This window comes from Lichenostomus cassidix, chromosome Z (assembly GCF_008360975.1).
Source record: "Lichenostomus cassidix isolate B80296 chromosome Z, HeHo_3.0, whole genome shotgun sequence".
In the NCBI taxonomy this organism is placed as follows: Eukaryota; Metazoa; Chordata; class Aves; order Passeriformes; family Meliphagidae; genus Lichenostomus; species Lichenostomus cassidix.
The window spans coordinates 11,289,124-11,310,545 of NC_139511.1; positions in this window are offsets into that span (position 1 = coordinate 11,289,124).

The window sequence follows — 21,422 nt, forward strand, 5'->3', positions numbered from 1 at the left end:
TGATTATACCTTCCACTCTATTAAAAACCTTCACCAAGTATTTCAGAAAAAAATGCAGTATTTGAATGAAATAAAAAGTAAAGAAACTTCACTTAATATTGTGGCAATAACCTTACTGTTAGCTTCACAAAGAGAAATATCTATGATGACTTTGTGTCATGGATTAAGCCCACTGGAAATTAAACACCATGCAGCTGCTTGCTCAACTCTTCTCTCTCTACCTTCTGCTCCAGTGGAATGGGGAAAAATCAAAGTAAAATTTGTAGGTTGGAATAGGAACAGTTTAATAATCAAAGACAAGTAAAATACAATAATAATGCTCAATAATAATAATAATAATAATGACAATAAAAAGGGAAAAACAAGTGATGTGCAATATAATTGCTCACCCTCTGTTGACCCCTCTTCCCAAACCCAGATTGGCTGCCCTTCCAGGAAGCTCCCTCCACTTTATACATTGAGCATGAATGTTCTATGGGGTTGGAATACCCCTTTGTTCAGTTTGGGTCACCTGTCCCAGCCATACTCCCTCCTGGTTTCTTTTGTGTACCTCCTCACTGGCAGAACCAAAAAAAAAAAAAAAGAAAAGGTCCTTGACTTAGGATAACCACAACTTTGCAAAAACCAAAATATTAAAATATCTCTGTGTTAGCACCATTCCCATTCTAAATCCAAAACACAGAACTGTAACATCTACTGAGAAGAAATGAACTCTGTCCTAGATTAAACCAGGACATTTTGCCACTATGGACTTTATGTTGTTTTGTGGAATTAAAATCATTATATAGCCTAACGAAATGACCTGGAAGCAGTATGTTTACACTGTTTATTCATTTACAACTAGAGATGACAAACACACATAAGCTTAATTTTAAGCAGAAGAATAGCACCATGTACCAGGAAGCATTTCTCTGCCCTACCTGAACGTTTTTTTATATGTGCAACCAGCATGTTCACAGAAACATTTGTATACAGGGAGAAGGTCAAATGTGCATAAACTACAGGCACCTGTATTCCACATAAAATAAATAAAACATATTCCACAGTACCTGATGGAAAACCAAGGTGCTGTTTTGATATTTTATCTGACAAAAGCAAGGTTCAAATTTAGCTCCCGTATTATTATTTTCCATTTACTTTGAGGAGAGAAAAAAGCAAACATTGAACCACTAGCCATAGGACAAAATTGCTCTTTCAAATGTTTTATTTGGATTTTTACCAAGATACATTGGTGCTCAGTGTTTGTTAAACAAACACATGTGTTTGTCCAGAATGGTTCACAGAGCTTGAGAAAATACCATACTCTTTGTAATGGGCTCCTTAAGCATGTCTTTGACAGGTATATGAAACTAGCAACTGAACATTCTCTACACTTGACATCTTAATGGCAATCCTCTGAAGCTTAGCTGCTGAAATATCATCCGCTGCAGGAAACATGAAACGCAGTAATTCCTGTTAGAATTTTAAATGAAGCCTTTAATAATGAAGCTTGACTTAGTTCAGTTATTACTGAATAGTGCAAAGTTGTGATAAAAACTCATTTCATAATTTAGTCTTATTGCTGTGGGCAGCTGGTTTCCAAATGATTTAGTACTTATTTTCATTGGACAGCCTGAAGTCCGAAATGGTAAATTCTGCCTGTTATCTCAGCACCTGTCAAGGGTGACTCCATTGGCACTGCTATAACTGAACTGGTTTTAAGCACTGCATTTTATATAGCCACAGTCATTCCTCTACATATCCCTTTGTTCATGGTTTACACCTAAAAACCTGAACATGCTATTGAGTCTTTATGAACATGTTCTGAAGGTCCTTGCATAAGACACTATCCTAGGAATACATTTTCTAATTTTCTGTCAATTCATGGTTCTGGAATTAAAAGCCTAAAGCTACCTCAAACAGCCCAAGTGGACTTGACTTTTTTTTTTTTTTGCTAGAATGGGTGATAGCTGATGTACCTAAGATAGCAAAAATGTTTCTTTTCTTTCATTTTTTACCTGAAACACTTTTCAAACTACAGTTGTTTCATGGGTAGTTGTAAAAATCAAAGAGACAATAATTTTGGGTTAATGGTATAAAGTTGAAGTGACAATAGGAAAAAAAAACCACTAAGAGGAAAACCTATGCATATGATTCAAAATTCAGCTTCTTTTTCCTTGATCTCTGTAAAAATCTGTATGCTCTTTTTCTTTTTGTAAGTCTTAGTGTTCTTCAGCTGAAAGCTGTGGTTAAAAATGTACCTGTATTATGTCTGATTGGTATTTTTCAAAGTATAAAGTAGTTTCAACATTTCATATATTCATAAATTATTTTTGTCATTTGTTCTTCCTTTTCTCCCAAACTTTACACCTTCAAACCAGGAAATAATATACTACTGACTTCATCATATGTAAAACATGGATGCTTTAGCTTCATTATAAGCATTCTTACTTCTTTATTCGATACATTTCTTGGGTCTAAGGTCACTAAGTAATTAATTCTATAGCCAAAAGTGTATCTGCTCTTTTTAATTATGAATGCTGTAATAAATATGGGTATTCCAAGTTTGATAATTTGGATTTCAGTAATTATTTTTTGAAAAGAGTTGAACATCCTTTAAAGTAATATTTTTCCATGTAACATTGCTTTTATAATTAGAACTTTTAAATAATTTTGTACTTGTTGAGAGAATTTAGCCAGTGGCATGATACTAGAGATGTGATTGCATTGTTTAAATTCAAGTTAGTTTTTCATTTAATTTGAGGGCATCCAAGGAAGGCAGAAAAAACCAAAACCTTTCTAGTTCCCAACCAAAATTCTCTATCCACAGAACAGTAACAAGGAAGAAAATAGTGTTTATAACATTCATACCTTTAAGAGTTACGTTAAATGCCATTTGATATAGAGGGAAACTTCTAAAAACCAGAATGTCACTATTCTGTGGGAAGCCTAACACTGGAATTCCCCTAATGCATGCTGCATGAATAGTCTTTTTCAAGAGATAACTGTATTAATGCCTTACCTTTGAGGAGACAGAATGTAAATTTCCTGAACAACTTCAATGCTTATATTACACTCTAACTTGACTGTAAGACAGTTATCAAAAGAACTTCTACCAATCTTATGCGTTACTTTCATTGAAACAACTCTTGTGTCATAGTTGTTTAATTTCATTGCCACAAGAAATAGTCAAGCAGGTAGTAGCTTTGTGCTCAGCTTTCAGAGATATTAGCTTTATGCTCATTTTTCCAAAGCTTTCTTGTATTCCCTTATGGTGTTTCAGATTAAATAGCTATTGACAATGTATTTTTTTTTTATTTTTCAATAATTTTCGGCAACCAAAGAGCCAAAGCTAGAAAAATGTGCCAACCAGCGTCATGGCAAGCAGGGCACTCATCCTAGAAAATCTATTTCATACCATGTCGTAATGTTTTTATCCTATATTTAGAAGAAAATCAAGTTTATTCAAGAAAACATGAGCTGTGGACCTGTTGGAAAAAGGGATGACTTGACTAACCATCACATCTACATCACTTCTAAGGACTATGGCAAATGCAAAGGTGTTACAGGAAGGCTCAGAATTCCTGCGTAGATTTGAATTGACAGCAACTTGGTTTTTGGCTTCAAGATCTAAAGTTGCAACATGACACAAGGTTAATTATTTCATACAGAATCGTGTTCTGGGTGGAGAGCTGTTTCTGTTATATTTACATTAATTTTCCTGTAAGAACAATGTGTAGGATTGTATTCTCTCACCAAACATCTTGCATAGCTTCTAAGAATTCTTTTAGTTCCACAAAAACCAATTTTGGTAGCTTAGAAAGTGAAAGGTAAGTGTAGCAGTGGTCCTCGCTCAGATGAGCTTGGGCGACCAGCTGCATGGAGCAAATGTCACCGAGGAAGGGTCCTGGCTGTGAAGAGACCTTTTGAGTAGAGTGACAAAGCAGTGCACACCCGGGACACCTTGCATCCTCAATATGCATCAGACAACGAATGCATTGGCCCTGCACATCTCCCCTCCCTTATCCCATGTTTAGTTACTGTTCTAGAAAGTTCTTCTTTGTTCCCTCTAGCTGAGTTTCCCCATTGGGTTTCAAATTTTTCTACCTTCCCTCCTTGTGTCCCCATTGCCTGGTGTCTCTGTCAATCCTGTACCTCTCGTGCTCCTGTTGGTCCTCCTGTGTAAACCTTTCCCATGCTGCAGCCCTTCTTAACCCCTTGTGTGGTCACATTCTGGGCTCTCCAGCTCCGAATCCTGCCTGTGTCCATCCCCCACGTCCCTCCCTGATCCCACCTGCCTTCACCGCCCTGCTGCTCCTCCCAATAAACCCCTGGATTCCGATCCTGAGAGACTACATTTCTTTATTCTCGCCTTGTCTCCTGCTGGCCTCCGTCCCTGGAGTATCTCTCGCCTTCACCTGTGAGCTTCACTGCTGCACCCAGCTGGGGCGCGGTTGTCGCGGCGGCTTGCCCGCTTCGTTGTGGCTTCGGGGCTTGCTGCCTGACCCGAGTGGAACACCCAGAGCGAAGCCACAGGTAAGTGCTATGTCAACTTATCTGCCATAAACAGCCTGAAGCCATAATTGTGTAAAAATTAAGAAAACTATGGTGCATTTTCAGACAAAACTATCTAACACAAAACTGTCTAATTTTTTACTTAGTTTTAGTTGGAGCATGGAAATAGAATCAAAAGAGGGGCTGCATTCCAACACAGAAGATGAAAAATAGAGTCCGATAATGCAGGCATGATTTATCTGACTATTAATCACATAAGCTCACTAAATATGCTTAAGCATATAATACTTTTATTGTAACGTCATTGTTCTTATTTGCTGTGTTCATGCCATGTTCCTGCTGTTTTGGATAAAGGAAGGCATAGCCTCTGTGCTCTGCTAGTTAAAGAACAAAACTCTCATGGGTTTACTGGATTCTCCTAGTACCTCTTGCCTTTAAACATTGTTTCACCAGGTTTGATGCGTAACGGCATCCATGGATGTACATATTTGAACAGCTTCTTGTTAGACTTTCCAGAGACAGCATCTCTTGATGTACAAGAAAAAGAATATTATACAGACATGGTTTTCAAGAGCATGCATGTTGCAATGATATGTTTTTTGACAACATGGAGGCTTTCCTGCCATTTCTGAATACTAATATTATTCATTTCATTCTAGGTGGAAATTCTTCAAGATTTATTATCTCAAGTGGATAATTTTATGTGCAGCATCACTGTATCAGTTTAAAATTTTCACAATAAATCTTGTAATAATTCCTTGAAACACCATATGGCTGTGAAAATGCCCCTAAAGGTGCAATATATCATTAGGTAAAAAGCACTAGAACATTTTTAATCTTGATGGATATATACATCTTGTAGTATTTTTAACTACAGACACCATCAACATAGCATGACACTGATATAATAGTCTCTGCTAAAGAAAGTCTGAAAACCACTTTCATTTAATAACAATTTATAGACATCTGCCACTTGATATTTAGGAAACAGGCATATTTATGGTGGTGTTTAATAACTGGTGTTTTGTTGATTGAAGAGCAGAGAGGAAAAAAGCATCATAGATATATTGAAAACAATTTTAATGCTTGTGACTGGCACTTTTCATGGTGACTACTCTGACATAAAACATTCCAGGTTTTTACAGCTACTGAATTAAAGAAAAGACAAATAAACACCAAACAACCACAAAATCGTATCACAGTAATATAAGAATGAAAAACAGAAGCCATCAGGTTCCTGTGGAAAACACTGAATTGAAACTATTCTCCAAAATGTCATAAAGTAAGTAAAAACTCCAGCTATAGCATGGGGAAGAAATTCCCTCTTAAGTTGGATAATTTTGTGGGGATAGCCGTACAATTTACTGCTTAATGAAATACATCAGCATTTTTAACTATACATCACTTTTTTTTTTTTTTTGTTTCATCCATAAAACAGAGCCATGCCCCTTTGAACCTCTGTGAACTTGACTTCAAAGAGTCTTCAAAGCCTATTTTGTTCTTGTACCAACACAATCTAGAACAAACATACTGTCTCGGGTTAGAGACAAGTCTAGGAGGAAAGTGCTGTGACTGAACAGCTCCCCCCAAAAGAAACCAGCCTCTGGCACCCCCTCTCCCCACCACAACAGAATTTCTCGGATGAAAGTGGAAAAAAACCAAAACTTGTTTATTTAAAAAAGCCAACAAAGTGCACTGCAAAGAGGCAAGGGGAAAGGGGAAAAGGACTTTTAAAACGTGAGTAAACAGCTGAGGGATGGTAGCGTCCTTTTTCCTCGGGCATAACTTCCCGCTGCCAGGAGGTCCCGGGAGGCTGGGTGAAGTTGCTCTGGTGGGTCTCTGGTGGATTTCTCGCCTACCGTCCACCAGGGTAGGTTTTCTTGGATGAGAAAACACGGCAGAGAAAAAAAGTCCAAGAACAAGAACAAAGAAGGAGCAGTCCCACAGAACAGCTTTTTTGCTGCTGCCACTGGAAGCCAGACCCAGGAGTATGTCTTCTCCCCGCCATGCTTCAAGGCTGAGCAACCCGGGGGAGAGTTTTCAAAACAACTCAGAGCTTCTCCTGAATGCAGAACCTGGCTTAAAGCAACAGGAACACATTTCTGGGTATAAAAAGCAGATGATAGGGAATACAGGATTCTCATAATGTAACCCCTAGAGACATGCACCGTACAGGTAAGCAGTGGAAGAGTTGCACAACCCTTGTTTTTGCGGAATTGATGTATGCCTTTGGTTGATTTTGTACGACATATTTTATTAGTTGAATTAAAAAGAAATTAAAAAAAAAAGCAGAATAGATTTGACTGAGAGCCTTAAGTAACCATTATTATGACAAATAACAAGGTGACTTGCATGTCCATTTCTGGAGAATGTTAGCAACAACACTTTACTATAACTATGACTTCATTTTTAATAGGTTTTGGCCCCATGACAGGCTGTTCAGAGCAGAACTTTTCAGGTAGTGTACTGCAGCCAGCACTGACCATCCCTTTGAGTGAGGTCTTTGAGTGAACATTGATTGTCAATTTATCTTATGTGTGAAATATTAAAATAATAATCTTGACCACCTGTTACAGCTTGATTAAAAAGGCAAGGGTAACCCAGGTTCTTGTTAATAGGCCCCTTGGGGCCAATTAGACTGAAATGACACTAAATGATCTATATATGATCATTTAGTGTCATGGCTCCTGCCTGGCTCGCCAGAATTGATGCCTTAAATTGCTAGGAAAAATTTAGACGCAGACACACAGTATGGGATAGGGGTTTTACTTTGGTTTTATAGGATCTCAGATGTGTACCGATGAACAAGTTAGCTTTAAAGGTCAGTTAAAAAGCTTTTCGCTTAAAGCTCCTGTATACAATTTATGGACAGCTTAGATTAGAATACTTATTTAAAAGTTTTCAATAAGAAGTCTAACACATGAAGTAACTGCTCTCTTATTAAAATTGTTCTCTTTCTAAAAGATTGTTACTTAGTTTACAAAAAACATGTCTTAGTGGTGGGGGCTCTCTTTAAGGTTGTGCGTTATGCTTTTGAGATTGAGGGTTTGTTTTGTTTTTTTAAAGGATTCTGAGTAGGGCAAGGGGTACTAGGGTGATAGAATGCAGGGTTAAGATACAGGGAGTAAAAAGTATAGGAATATATATATAGGTTTATGGGTTTATTTAGAACAATTTCGTTGCAATGGCAAGCAGGTATATAGCCATTTTGGTTATTATTATCTATAGCAATATAGCAATGCAAAATCATAAAAATGTCACTTAAGAAAATATATAAGGAAAAGAAAGGAAGCAAAAGAAAGAGAAAGAGTAGAAAGTTATCACGACACATAGATCCAGTGTAATACCAAGCAAAAGAGCTCAGCACCTCCTTCTCCACTTTTTCTCTTCAGGAAGCTGGAGAGAGTAACAAGGTACCCTCTTAGCCTCCTTAACTCCAAACTTGACCGATGCAGGTTCTTCAGCCACTCCTCACAGGTCATGCTTTCCAGAACTTCCACCAGTTAGGCTGCTCTTCTTTGGATGCATTCAAGTGTCTTAGCACTGTTTTTAAACTGGATCTGGAGCTAAAACTCAGAGTCTATGGTCTTAGTCCATATATCAAGAAAACTGAAATATGCAACAGGTAGTTGAATGGTTTCATTTAGGATTCAGTTTCATGAGAAAAGTGACTGTGATGTCTACACTGCACATTTGTGCAAAACAACTTATAGGAATTAAACTCCAATATTTGTGCTTTTTTAGAAAACATTCAACTTTTAATTGCCAAGTTCTGAAGTTGCGTGTGTGTTTAGGTATTGTGTACTTTTTACTACATCCTTTTTTATTATTTAATGAACATTTACAAAGATTGTAGCCTTTGCCCAGAAGAACTGGGTTCAAAAGTCTGTGTATTACCTGGGAAATCAGACATAAAATACCTAAAAATTCTAGTTACATATACTTTGGAGCATTTTAAAATGGTAACCATATACTTTAACTTTTAAACAAGTATTATGTAACTGAGCAAGTTTAAGCAAGCAGTATGTTATTGAAAAAGGTTTTTTGGTTTTTTTCAATATTGGAGCAAATATTTTAAAATATTTTGTGGAATATTTAGCTGAAACAGTGGTTCTTCCATTGAATAATTTTTCTTTACTCTTTAACATGTTCAGGTACAAAGTAAACATCTTGATATTTTATTTAATAGTTTATTCCATTTTCTGAATTTTACTCAGGCAAACCTCTTTTTGAGGCAAAGAAAAACAAGTGATCATAGTGGCTTTTAACTGACAGCAAGAATTGTTAATCAGCTGGGAACTGTAACTTAAGCTATAACATCACTATAACTTAAGCTTTTACTGCTACAGATTTGTGTGCACTGAGAATGGAAGAAACCCCCTGTCCTTTCACATGCTCAAGAAAAGAAATATAGCCACCAGTAAAACTTGATCGACTTTACAGGACACAATTTTTTTGAACAGCATTATGTAAAGGTCCATTTTCACAATTTCACAGAATATTGACAGTGAATTTGTAAACAATGAAAGCAGAAAAAAACCCTACTTGTTTCACTAATAAATTGCAGTACTTATTTCAACCGGATTAACCCTGTGACTTGCTTTCACAGAAATAAGTAAACTATATCTAGCTTTCTTTGATGTACTTGAGTTTTTTAGCTTATATAGCTGTAGAAATCTGTATGTTTAAACTCTCCACTCTTCTCATGTTCTTGTATGTTAGAAAATTCTCCTTTTGTTCTCCCTGGTGAGCCCCTTGGTTATCTACTTACTAATACTAGACTTGAAGAGCCTGTTGTAGCATACATTGATTCTAGCTCCTGGATCAAATTACATTTTCCAAGAGCACAGAGGATGAAGAGCTTTTGTCATCAACACTGTGTCTTGAAAGGGTAAATGAAATGATGAGTTAGGTCTGCATTATATCAGACAGGTTTTGGCTTTGTTGCCGTACCTTGACAGTTAACTTGCTTGGGGTACAATGTAACCAAATTAGAGTCCTCTGTCAAGTAGGGGTCATACTTGTCTTTCACAATGTGGAACATTAAGCCGAAAGGGAATTTAAGCACATATCAGTTTTATGACTGCAGATATTTTCTATGGTGTGAGTTTCAGAGAAATAAGCTAGGGGAATTAAGGCACACTGCATTTTCTAAGCTATGTGTTAGTTGAGATGGAAATACACAGGTAAAAAGGGAGGTTTTGAAGGTGGACTTTTATCTTTCATTTGCATTTCTGCAGAGACACATTCTTCTTTGGGATGCAGGTTTGTTTTACACTCAGTCAGAAGGAGCACTATAAAATGTCCACAATGAATCACTGGTTACTCTTTTTCTGAAACAATTGCATTATTTGGCAAGTTCAGTGACATACTCTTTCCATGATAATGAACATATGTCTGGTTTGCAGCATCTCCTACAGAAAAAAACCCACATAAAGTGTTATTTCAGGGTCATCATGAATTCAAATAGACAAGCCAATCCAAGCAAAACTATTTAGACTCATTACTTAGAATCGTTATGAACTTTAATGTTGAAGAATTGTCGGGGTTTGACCCTGACTAAACATCAGGCACCTCGACTCTCTCTCGCTGCAAAAAAAAACCCTGTAAAAACACACACCAATCTCATGAGTTAAATGAGATAGGACACTGGTAGGAGGACACAGGGAATAAAAAGGCAGAAAGGCTCCAAATTTAATGTTCTAAAGTGATTTAATTATTTAACAGAGTTGGAGGATAAATGCAAGGAAAAATAAACTTTTCATACACTATTTTGTTCACTCATCCCCCTCCCTCTTACGAAACCATTTTTATTCACCCCCTTTCCTCTTTTTAACCAACAGTTTGAGTAGCGGGGCAGGGTGTGGGGTATTTTCTCAGTCCACAGAGCAGGTCCATATATCTATTAATCACCACAATTCTTCTACTACAAATACTCTATCTCTACTTATTTCTCTCTCTCTCTCTCCAGACAGTTTTCCTGTTCTCACCCCCTCTCTCTTAAGAAGCAGTTTCTCTGCTCACCCCCCTTCCCTCTTTCCAAACCAGCAACACAGACAGGGGGCAGGGTAGAGGTTTTTCTGGTCAGTCCATCAGGGAGAGGGGGCTCTCTACTTAGCCATGGGGTCCTTCCCATGAGAGACAGTTCTCTGGGAACTTCTTCGGCATGGGTCCAATCTCACGAGCAACATCCCACCCGAATTCTGCTGCAACATGAGTCTCTTTGTCCATAGGGTGCTGTGCAGACTCTCCCAAGCTGAGGCCAGGCTGCTTCCATGCCAGGAGCAAGGCCTTTCTCTCCAGTCAAGGCCTTTATAGCTTTAACTCTTCGATGAGACTCCAGCTGAATCACAGCTTCCTCCAGGCATCCACCTGCTCCTCTGGCGTGGGCTGTGGGTGAATTTCTGCACCTCTGTGGACTCCATGGGCTGCAGGGGGACCTCCTGCTCCCCCCACGGTCTTCAGCACGGCTAGCAGAGGGTTTTCAGCTCCAGCGCGTGGAGCACCTCCTCCCTCACTTTCTCCACTGACCTTGGTGTTTCCATGCTGTTCCCCCTTCACATATTTTTACCTCCTCCTCCTCCAATTACAAAGAAGTGCGTGCCTACCTTGTTTTGATTTCTTCTTAAATATGTTTTCACAGAGGCGTAACCAGCACCTCCAATTGGCCCAGACTTCGCCGGCAGCATGTCCATCACCTTCAGAGCCATCAGAGATTGGCTCTGCTGGACCTGATGTAAAAACTTCCAGAACTTGCACTCAGGACACACAGGAGCCATCTTTGTGCCACACTCCACCCCTCAGACACCTTTCCAGGCCTACCACAACAGCTTCTGAGGGGTCCAAATTTCTCCTAGATGTTAAAAAATACTTTACTGATGTTTTGGGCCAATCAAAACCACCACAAGAACTAAGTCCTTTTTGTGATGCAAATAAAAATAAACAAGAAATGGGTTTAGAATATCTTGACTTTTTTTCTTTTCCTTACATTTTTGTGGGGTTTTTGTACATTTACTGCTAGTCTAGCTTTGTTATGTTGCTAAATCTTTTGAAACATAAATATTTTCAAGTTTAAAAGAATTAAGAACTACTGAGTTTTCTATAATTAAACTAAAGAGAAAAGGATATAGCAGTTCAGAAAATACAAGATTTTACTAAAAAGAAACCTTAGCAAAAACATTCTCTAAAGAGCCTTGATATTTTTGTTTGTTTTTCTGAAAAAAGAACCTTAGTAATGATTTGGGCAAATGTTCAAATATGACCTTGATATTTCTTTCCTATTAAATAAAAAAAGAAAAAAAACCAAAATAAACAAACAAAAATAAAACCAAAACAAACAAAAAACCCCCCACAAAAATGCCTCAGCAATACATGTCTTTCTCAAATCTGGAAACACAAAATTGCTCTTTTTTCATGTCTTTCAAAAGCCGACTTTTAAGTATGAACTTGGGAGAGCCCAAATGACATATTCCGTTATTCATTAGTAAAGTCAGATAAACAAAATCTGAAATAGATTTTTTTTCAAACTTGTAGTTTTTTGGGTGTGGAGTAGAGGTGACATAGGGAATTTACATTTCCAATACAAAATTATTTAATGCTTCTGGTTGCCAAAACATAGAGTGAATATCCCTTTTAGCTAGTCTCATTCTATCTTGTGTCAATGTTGTAACTACAGCTAGCTGCACTCTGTATTGTAACCTTAGTGTGTGTTTTTTTGGATGGGACAGTATTGGGTAGGTGCTAATCTTTGAAAGGGGTTATTAACTTCAAGATTTGACTTATGTATATTACTTATGTCAGTAGTAATAAAGATGTGGGGATCAGAGAGCAGTGAAAATGTGCCTTCAAATGAATGTAAAACATATTACTGCAAGTTTACTGATTTACTGATTTAATATTTCTGCAAGTGAAATGCACACTGAAGGCTTTGGTTCTGGGTATGAATTGTGATCCACCAGTTCTCAGAGTTGGGGAATGACTTATGACATGGAATATTAAGAAAATAGTTCTGGTTAAATATGAATTCTCGTAATAGGTCAAATTCCAAATCACCACTGGTAGCTGTCAGCAGGAATGATTGCTCTAGTTCTATTAATATAATTGCATCTGATATATCTGAAAGGCAAAGAAGTATTATTGCCTCCATTTCTTATGTAGGGAAGTTTAGGGAATGATAGGGTAATGATTTTTCAAGTCATATGGCAAAACTAATAGCAGGGAAAGATATAATATTTGTTCGCTTGATTTGTAGATTCTAAGTCTGAAACTTTTTTTCTAGTCAGCCACATATTTGCCCATTTCAGTAAGAAGCAGCACCCATCTTACACAGTCCTCTGAAAAAGTGGAATGTCCAGCAGTGTCACATCTAGATCCTGCTCTAAAGTGTTTGTCACTCTCAGCAGTTCAGAACTGTCTGGCTGCTTGCCCGATTCAACTCCAAAAGGCCTAAGTCCCATAAAAAAGTCTTTCTGTGGTTAATGTTATTCATATCAGCAGTCTCCCATGTTTCAAATATTTCACTATGAGTTTAGTTCCTGTATTTTCAGCTACAAAACTCCTTCCACCAGTGGGAACAGACCAAAGTAGTTTTCCACTCCTAAAGTAAAGTTATAGTGCTTGAAGTTCAGTTTTGGGTTTTTTTTTTTCCTGTGGGTGTTTTAAATTAAGTTTGCAGTATATTTTTTGTTTTGAGGATATGAAATGTGAAATCTCTGAAGATTTTTATTTTTGTGCATAGGAAGGATCTGGAGGCTTATCATCACAGCATGTTTAAATGAAGGAAAATGCTGCTAGGCTAGGCACTATGATAGCCAAGTTGGACTCTGTCTGAAGAGTAGTTTTCTGATCCATTGTATTTATACCTCTTAGTTATTGCAGTCTGAAATAATTAAGATTGTCATTGGGTTATTTCCCCTTGAAAGTACTTTAGTTCAGATAAAAACTAATGCAAAAAATAGCAGGGCCAGACAAATCAAGGACAGCCTCAAAAATCACCATGATACTTCCCATCTGTTATTTGCTATCGGTTTTATCACTGTCTTACCGTGTAATTTGGGACACAAATAAGTTTCCTGCTGAGTGTGTTGGCTTTTCCACCTCTAATACAGGATTAATTACTTAATCACTGGCCAACTTCTGGGTTGTAGATGGCTTTTCATTCCTTTGCTTAAAGAGCCCATTTGAAGAATCATCAAACATTATGAACAGCTTACTGGGACTGTACTTGTCCCTTTGATGTGTTTAAATCCCAGTCAGATCTAGGTATTCTTGTCCATAGATATCAAGCTGTTTAATATTGTACCTTTGTAAATACAAATTCATTGGATACTCAATAGTAGGAGCTGAAAATAACATTCATTATCTGTACTTTGTCATCTTATCCAAGACAAGAACTGATATTGTAGTCTTTATAATTTTACAGACTGCTCATAATTTTGGGGTTGTAGAAAGAGATACTTATAAATAGTATAATTGAAGCTATGACAGAGTTTGAAAGACTTAAGAGAACTGCTTGATTTTATAGCTGGTTTAGATAATGTTTCTCTCTAAACCTATTCATTTGAGTGACATTTTCTCAACAGTGTATTATAATTTTCCATTTTATAATAAATTTCTACATTAATAATTTAAAATTTTTAATTAAATCATTTACCAAGTGTTCTTTATATGTGTGATCACTTTATTTTGTCCTCTAGGAAAGATAAATAAAATTTTGACATTCACTTAGCTTTGAATTTTCAAAAGAAAACTTAATGGAATTTTAGAGCAATTCTGTGATTTCATAGCTTAGAAAAAAATCTCTTTTATGATGTTGAAACAGATTTTTTGATAGAAGTGGCTGCTGAGTGGTGATAGCCCTCAATATAAAATAATGTGTTTTTTCCCCCTTTCCCTCTTACAGAAAATTTAAGTTAGTGTCTAATACAAAAGCCGAGGATACAACTCAGTAGCATTTTAGAACCTGAATCGTCAAGTGATCACTATTGTCACTGTCACAATGTAAGATTTTTTTGCCCTTATTGCTTACCATAAGGAATTTTTTCCTTATTTTTTCTTTGTGTTTCTAAATTATCGATAAATTAAAAATGCATCTGTGCACTACAGGATTAGTTTGACTCCAGCTGGCACTCCCATTTTTGTTTTGTTTTTATGATGCTGCTTTAGATAAAGTCCGGTGTCGCAGCCTCGTGTATCATGGACAGCCACCCCACGCCACACAGAGCGGGTGCTGTCCGGAGCCGAGACTCGCCGGGGCACACGTGCGGTGGCAGGGCACTGCAGCAGGCAGTGGAGCTTGAGGGACGTGAGTTGTCGTGGAGCCGCGGTGAAGAAGGAAGTGCAGGATCGCAGTCTGGGGTTTCAGGGGAGCTTATTAGGGTCCACGGGCACAGGGCTAAGGGAGAGGAAGAGGGGCAGAAAGCAAGAGATGGGTAAGGTGCAAAGAGCCCAGAGACTGCGAACCCAGAACAAAGGGGTGCAGGGGATTAAAAGGAGAGGGAAGAGGGGAGTGGTTAGCTCCAAAGAGCCAACCAGGGAAAGCCAGAGGGGAGGAGATAAGGAGGGGAAAAGGGGTTACAACCAATAGGTTTACAGCAGAGGAGGGTACAAACTCAGGAAACCAATAATACACTGAGCGAGGGAGAGATTTCTAGAACATAAACCATATACAGAATGGGGGCAGGGGAGAGTGCAGGACCAATGATATGCATACTCTAAATCCTGCTAGCACACTGCAACAATAAAGTAATTGCCTTTATCTACTTTGTGCAATGTTGTTCCCTATACAGATTTTTTTTTAGTTATGCTTTAAATTTTGTTTGAATACTTTTTGTGCAAACAATTTGAAGCAGTTGGAAAATAGAAATTAACTTGAGGCATATTTCTGAACTTAATCAAGTGAGAGTGGAACAACTCATTTGAACTTACTTGAATATGAAGGATATAACCATGGCACTTATAGATACATATATTTTTAGTGACATAGTGCCATACTCTATAAATTTAGTCTGATCCAAGAACCTTGGGAAACGACGCTGAGAAGAAAACAGTATGCCAGTAGGAATGTATCTGCAGTTTCAAATGCTTAGGTTACCTTGCAGCCTTACTCATCTCTCTTTTGTTAGCAGACTAGATTTTTGTGTTACTCTAACATAATTGTTAAGACAAGCTGTTCTACTTGTGTCAATAGTATTCAAAACAAAATATGACAGAAGAGGGAGAAACTTTCTTGTTGCAAAAATACCACAGACGGGTTTTAAACACGGCTCTGTCTTCTAAATATTCAGCAACATGTTCTTAAATTATTACAGATAGCAACTTTGTCTTTTAGGGACATGTTACACCCAATGTTTCATTAAAAAAAAAAAAAGGTCCAGAATTATATAGAATCATAGAATTATTTAGGTTGGAAGGACCTGTAGAATCACTGAGTCCAATTGTAAACCTAACACTGCCAAATCCACCAGCAAATTACGTCCTAAACAGCACACCTACAAGTCTTTTAAGGATGTGAAACTTAGGGTCATGATGTAGTGGTGAATTTGGCAGTGTTAGGTTTACAATTGGACTCAGTGATCCTAAAGGTCCTTCCAACCCAAATGATTCTATGATTCAATGATCTACAAATCCTTTGAACACTTCCAGGGATAGTGGTTCTGCCACTTCCCTGGGAAGCCTCCAGGGCTTGACAACCCTTTCAATGAAGAAATTTTCCTATTATACAATCTAAACCTCCCTAGTACAACTTGCAACCATGTTCTGTGTCTTGTTACTATTGAGGGGAGACTGACCCCCTCCTACCTACAACCTCCTTTCAGGGAGTTTTAGTAGAGGGACAAGGTTTCCCCTGAGCCTCCTTTCCTCAAAGCTAAATATCCCAGCTGCCTCAGCTGATCCTCATCAGACCTGTGGTCCAAACCATTCCCCACCTCTGTTTCCATCCTCCGGACCCACTCCAGCACCTCAATGTCTTTCTGGATGTGAGGGTCCCAAAACTGAATACAGGATTTGAGGTGTGACCTCACAGTGCTGAGACCACAGTCACTGCCCTGGTTTTCCTGGGCACACTATTGCTGACTGAAGGGTGCCCCAGGGCACAACCAGCTCATGTTCAGCTGCTGTTGTCCAGCACCCCCAGGTCCTTTCCCCAGGCAATTTTCCAGCCATTCTGCCCACATCCTGTAGTGCTGTAGGGGATTGTTGTGATTCAGCTGCAGGATTTGGCACTTGGCCTTGTTGAACTCCATCCAACTGGCCTCAGGCCATCAATCAAGCCGTCCAGATCCCTCTGCAGAGCATTTCTGCCCTCCATCAGATAAATACTCCCACCCAACTTGGTGTCATCTGGAAACTGACTGAGGGAGTCACTCAATACCCTCACTGAGATCATCAATAAAGATATTAAACAGACCTGTTCCTAATACTGAGTGCTGAGGACCAGCACTTGTGACTGGCTGCCAGCTGAATGTAAGTTCAATCACCTATACTCTCCAAGCATGGCCCTTGTCTCTCCCTTCGAAAGAGTTTATAGGCATCTATTGCTGCACTCCAGTTGTTCAAGTCATGCCATTACATTTCCATGATGGCAACTGTGTAATAGTTTTCTTTCTGTGCAATGGCTCCTCCTCTTTACAGCCCATGCTGTGTTCACTGGTGTTAATATGCTTCAGTTGGGCTATAGATCCAGCCACCTCTTTTGGATGGGATGCCACTCAGGCACTTCCATAGTTTTTAATATATCAATAACACTTTTTCTTTGCTGCCGCATGAAGCTCCATTCCATATGTCCACTGAGAGGTCAGCCCAAAGGACCTCACTAACACACTCCCTCAGTTACTGGCATGCTGCCTCATGGTTTATCTGTAGCGAGCCTCATTTTATACCTTTCTCCCTTCCAGTCCAGTTTAAAGCTCTTTCAGTGTGCCCTGATAATTCCTGTGCAAAGATACTTTACTCCTTTGAGACAGATGTACCCCATCTGTCTTCAGCAAGTCTGGTGTTATGTAGATGGACCCACAATTGAAAACACAAAAGTTCTCCCAGTGGCACCAGGCTCAGAGCCAGGCTCTTTCTGTTTTCTGTCTCCCCATTCCCTGTGACTGGAAGTGTAGAGGAGAAATCTACCTATGATCCTGATCCCTTAACCAGCCATACCAGGGCCCTGGAGGCTCCCTTCATTGCCTCAGAGTTCTCATTGCCTTAACTAGTAGAAAAAGTGGGGAATAACACTATTAGAAAACTTGCATAATGAACTACACCAATCTGTCATTTAATAATTATAACAATTAAAGTCTGGATCTACTTAATGACATTGGACGAAGGTGTTCTTCCTCATTTCCATCAGCAATGACACTGCAATTACTGATTGTGTTCATATTCTATGCCTGCTGTGGAAAGCACTGGCATAACACTTTGCAGTTATAGATGCTTCTGTTGCTTATATAGGAAAATTATTCTAATAGGTAAAAGACTTAGTCAGGTGTCTAGAGAGTACTGAAGTTGTTGCCTCAGAGCATAAAAGCAGGACAAGAATTTCTGATTATTCTCATGGTCCTTGCACCAGTCTGCTACGTTTTGAAGATCTGAGGTTTTTTCAGATAGAATATTTTGTGGGGTTTTAATATAGTTCCAATACAGTTCCAATGGACCTCTAGATAACAGTAGTCCTGATCAACTTAATTTAAATCTGAGTATATTCCTGATATTCTTGGAAAAAACAGTCCCCTTTCTTCCTTTCTGATTTTCACTAATTTCTAACACTAATTTTAAAGATACTTCAAATGTTATATGATTATATGTTTAAATGATATATGTTTTTAAAATGTTAGTATTGCTTCAATTCTTTTCACACTTTTCTATGGTGTTCGAACTTGTTTGTGGTTGTTGCTTCTGTCTGGTGTTCTCTTGTGTTCTGTTTACTTAAGATGGAAGTCAGATGTAGACCATGCTTACAGGAAAAAATTACTTGTTCACCAGTCTACACCAATGCCTTTCTTTTCTGTCCCCTAACAACTAAAATGCCTAACCACATAAATTTGTATCAAGTTAGGGAGTGGGATTTCTGAAGGATTTCTGTCATGATTGGGTCATCAGTATATGCATTCAAAGGTAGAATAGTGTTGGTGTTTGTCCACCTTCAGAGTGGAGGTGATGTAGAAGGTGTGGTCTGTCCACAGACACAGAAATAACCAAAAATCAGATAGTGTCCTTTACTAAACAGATTTCTGACAAGAAAACACCACAGTAAAATAACACACAACTGCATGTCTCAAAGTCTTTTCTAAAATTCCCTCTTGGAAGCACAGATGTTTATCACAGGCCTTTCAGCAGTAAAAAAGGGACAAAAGTAACTGGATTGTTCTGTCAGTTGATTAATTCAGTTCTGCTATTTAGGGAGCAACCCAGAGTGCAGAAAAACACCAAATTCCAAAAATGCAGAATACTATATGTGTGTATGTTCTTAAGATTATATGTATGTATTTGCTCTTCTTGTGTGGTTGAACTTGGCAATTCTAAAAATGATGAGTTTTCATTTCAGCTGAAACTGACTAACTGCAGAATCTGTTTATATGGATCTGCATGGTGAGAATATGTAATTTGATCTTGTGCCTTTTTTTTCTGTCTGGTAAAAGTGAAAACTGCCATTAATTTTTAGCTACTGTGGTTAGCAGTTAAACAATTGCATAATTTCAATTAAAGGTTATAAATTGTCCCACATTCTCTTTTAAATGAATCAAAAATTGTGCCTTTTAAAAGAACATATAATTTATGACTTGTCCAGCCATCTGAAGGGATGGTTGAAATACATTTCTAGCTGCTTACTCTATTTATGGAAAATATATAGTCACAAATGAACATGATTTGTTGATATTAAAATAATTTCTCCCATTTGGTGTGAGAAATTGAAGAATCATTGGCAATATTCTTATCCGGAACTCATTGGTACGTTGCAACTTATGAAGTTTAGCTTCATGCAGAGACCTGCATGGGTTCATGGAAGTAGACTGCTTTTTTGGAAAATACCCAAATACTGAAGACATTTCACCAGAACAATACTCTTAAAATTGTAAGTCATAAAATTGTTGGGAAAAACTTAAATGGTTCTTCTGCATTCAGCATTTTCATGATGCTGACGAATATCCATGGTCACCATACTGAATAAAATATAAAAGCCATTCACTGATTTTCAGTTTAATTTCTTCAGGTACACCCTGACAGTCTTTATTTCACTGATTATTTGGCTTTAGCTGTCTGATTTCTCCAAGTCGTAAAATATTAATAGCTTATTAAAATGAACAGAAGTGTTAGCAGTTTTTGAGAACAGAAGTGCTAACAAAGCAACTCAGTACTGTGGCGTTGTGTCCCCGAAAAGCAGCCGCGAGCCCCAATGCCACACGGAAAGGCAAACGGCTGTGCCGGACGCGTGGCGGGCCGGACAATGCTGGAGCCAGGGAGCACACAGGAGCTGCGCGGGGCTTGGGGGACAGAAGCCCAGCGGGAAACGAGGTGGGACGAAGAGATGTATGGACGCAGTCTGCAGTCTTCCAGGGAATTTATTAGGATCTTCAGGTGATGGTCCAGGGGAGGTGAAGGGGCACAGGAAACCAGGGACGGGCGGAGGAAATGAAAGCCCAGAAATTGTGACTGAGAGCACACTGTGGCAGGGGTTTATAAGGGAAGGGAAAAGGGGAGGAGTTAGCTCCAGGGAGCCAACCTGGGAGGGTCCAAGGGGAGAAGGACAGGGGTACACACCAATAGACTTCTGATAGGGAAGGATGCATAATTCAAAAGAACCAATAATATGCAGAGAAGGAGAACAAAGGAGAAACCTCTGGACTTTGGCTGCGGTGCATGCTTAAAACTGGCAGACACACACTGCTACACAGTACCTTTCAAAATTGTTTGGAGTCGGAGTAATGAGATTCTATGAGAGCTGGAATAAAACACCAGTCCTTTGTTTTAGTAGCAGTGGTTATTTTAGGATAAGTCAATAGTACTGTGCCTTGGAGCAAAACACTTATGGATCATGAAACACAATTGTGTGATCTCTTGTGGTATTTCCAAATATCTTCTAAAGAGTATCAAAAAGATGAACTGACATACCTCAGTTTGTCTTGATTACAGAGTATATATTTGGTTCTATTATTTGTATTTCACACTGTATAGTTCTATTTCTTTATGGACATATGAAGTTGAAATGAGGCATTCCTGAAAAAGAGGACAGATATTCCATTCAATAAGTTCAGTTTATAAATTAATTTCTTATTCTTCATGAAACTGGGAAGGCATCATTCAATTTCCAGACCAGATAAGCTAAAATTAGATTATAAGGAAAAAAAATAAAGGCAAAAAGCTGACTGCTAAAGGCCATGTTCTCTGCAGAGATGAGATATGAGATAAAAAACTATGAATAAAATGATTTTATGCCCTAGTATCTGGAAAAGCATATTTTCTTCCTAGTTAATGGAAACCTTCTTTTCAGTATCTATATGAATTTTCACAAGCAAAATATTATTGCCTAGAAAAATTGTGAATATTTTCCCACATAAAACATCACAATTTTTTTCTGAGATTTTAGATGACACGGAAGTTGATATCCTCCCACCCTGACTTCTTCAAGTACCCTGTCTTTTCCTCACGTGCTCTATATTTACCTTTGATTTAGTTAAATGAAACTCCAAATGCATGCATTGAATTCTGATAATCTCAGGTGAACTTAGCATGGGTCACAATTGGACTTCAGACATTTTCTGAAGAGGAACTTTTAAAGGCTGATAGGTGTCAGTACTGTAAAGGGGAACAGCGCTTTTCTTCATTTGACAAAAGACAGAATTTATAATCCTAGCTTGCCATTATATTTGCAGTACAACAAAAAGAAAGTAGCTGTACCCAAATATATTTTTGGGTTATAAAATAAAATTCATGGCTGA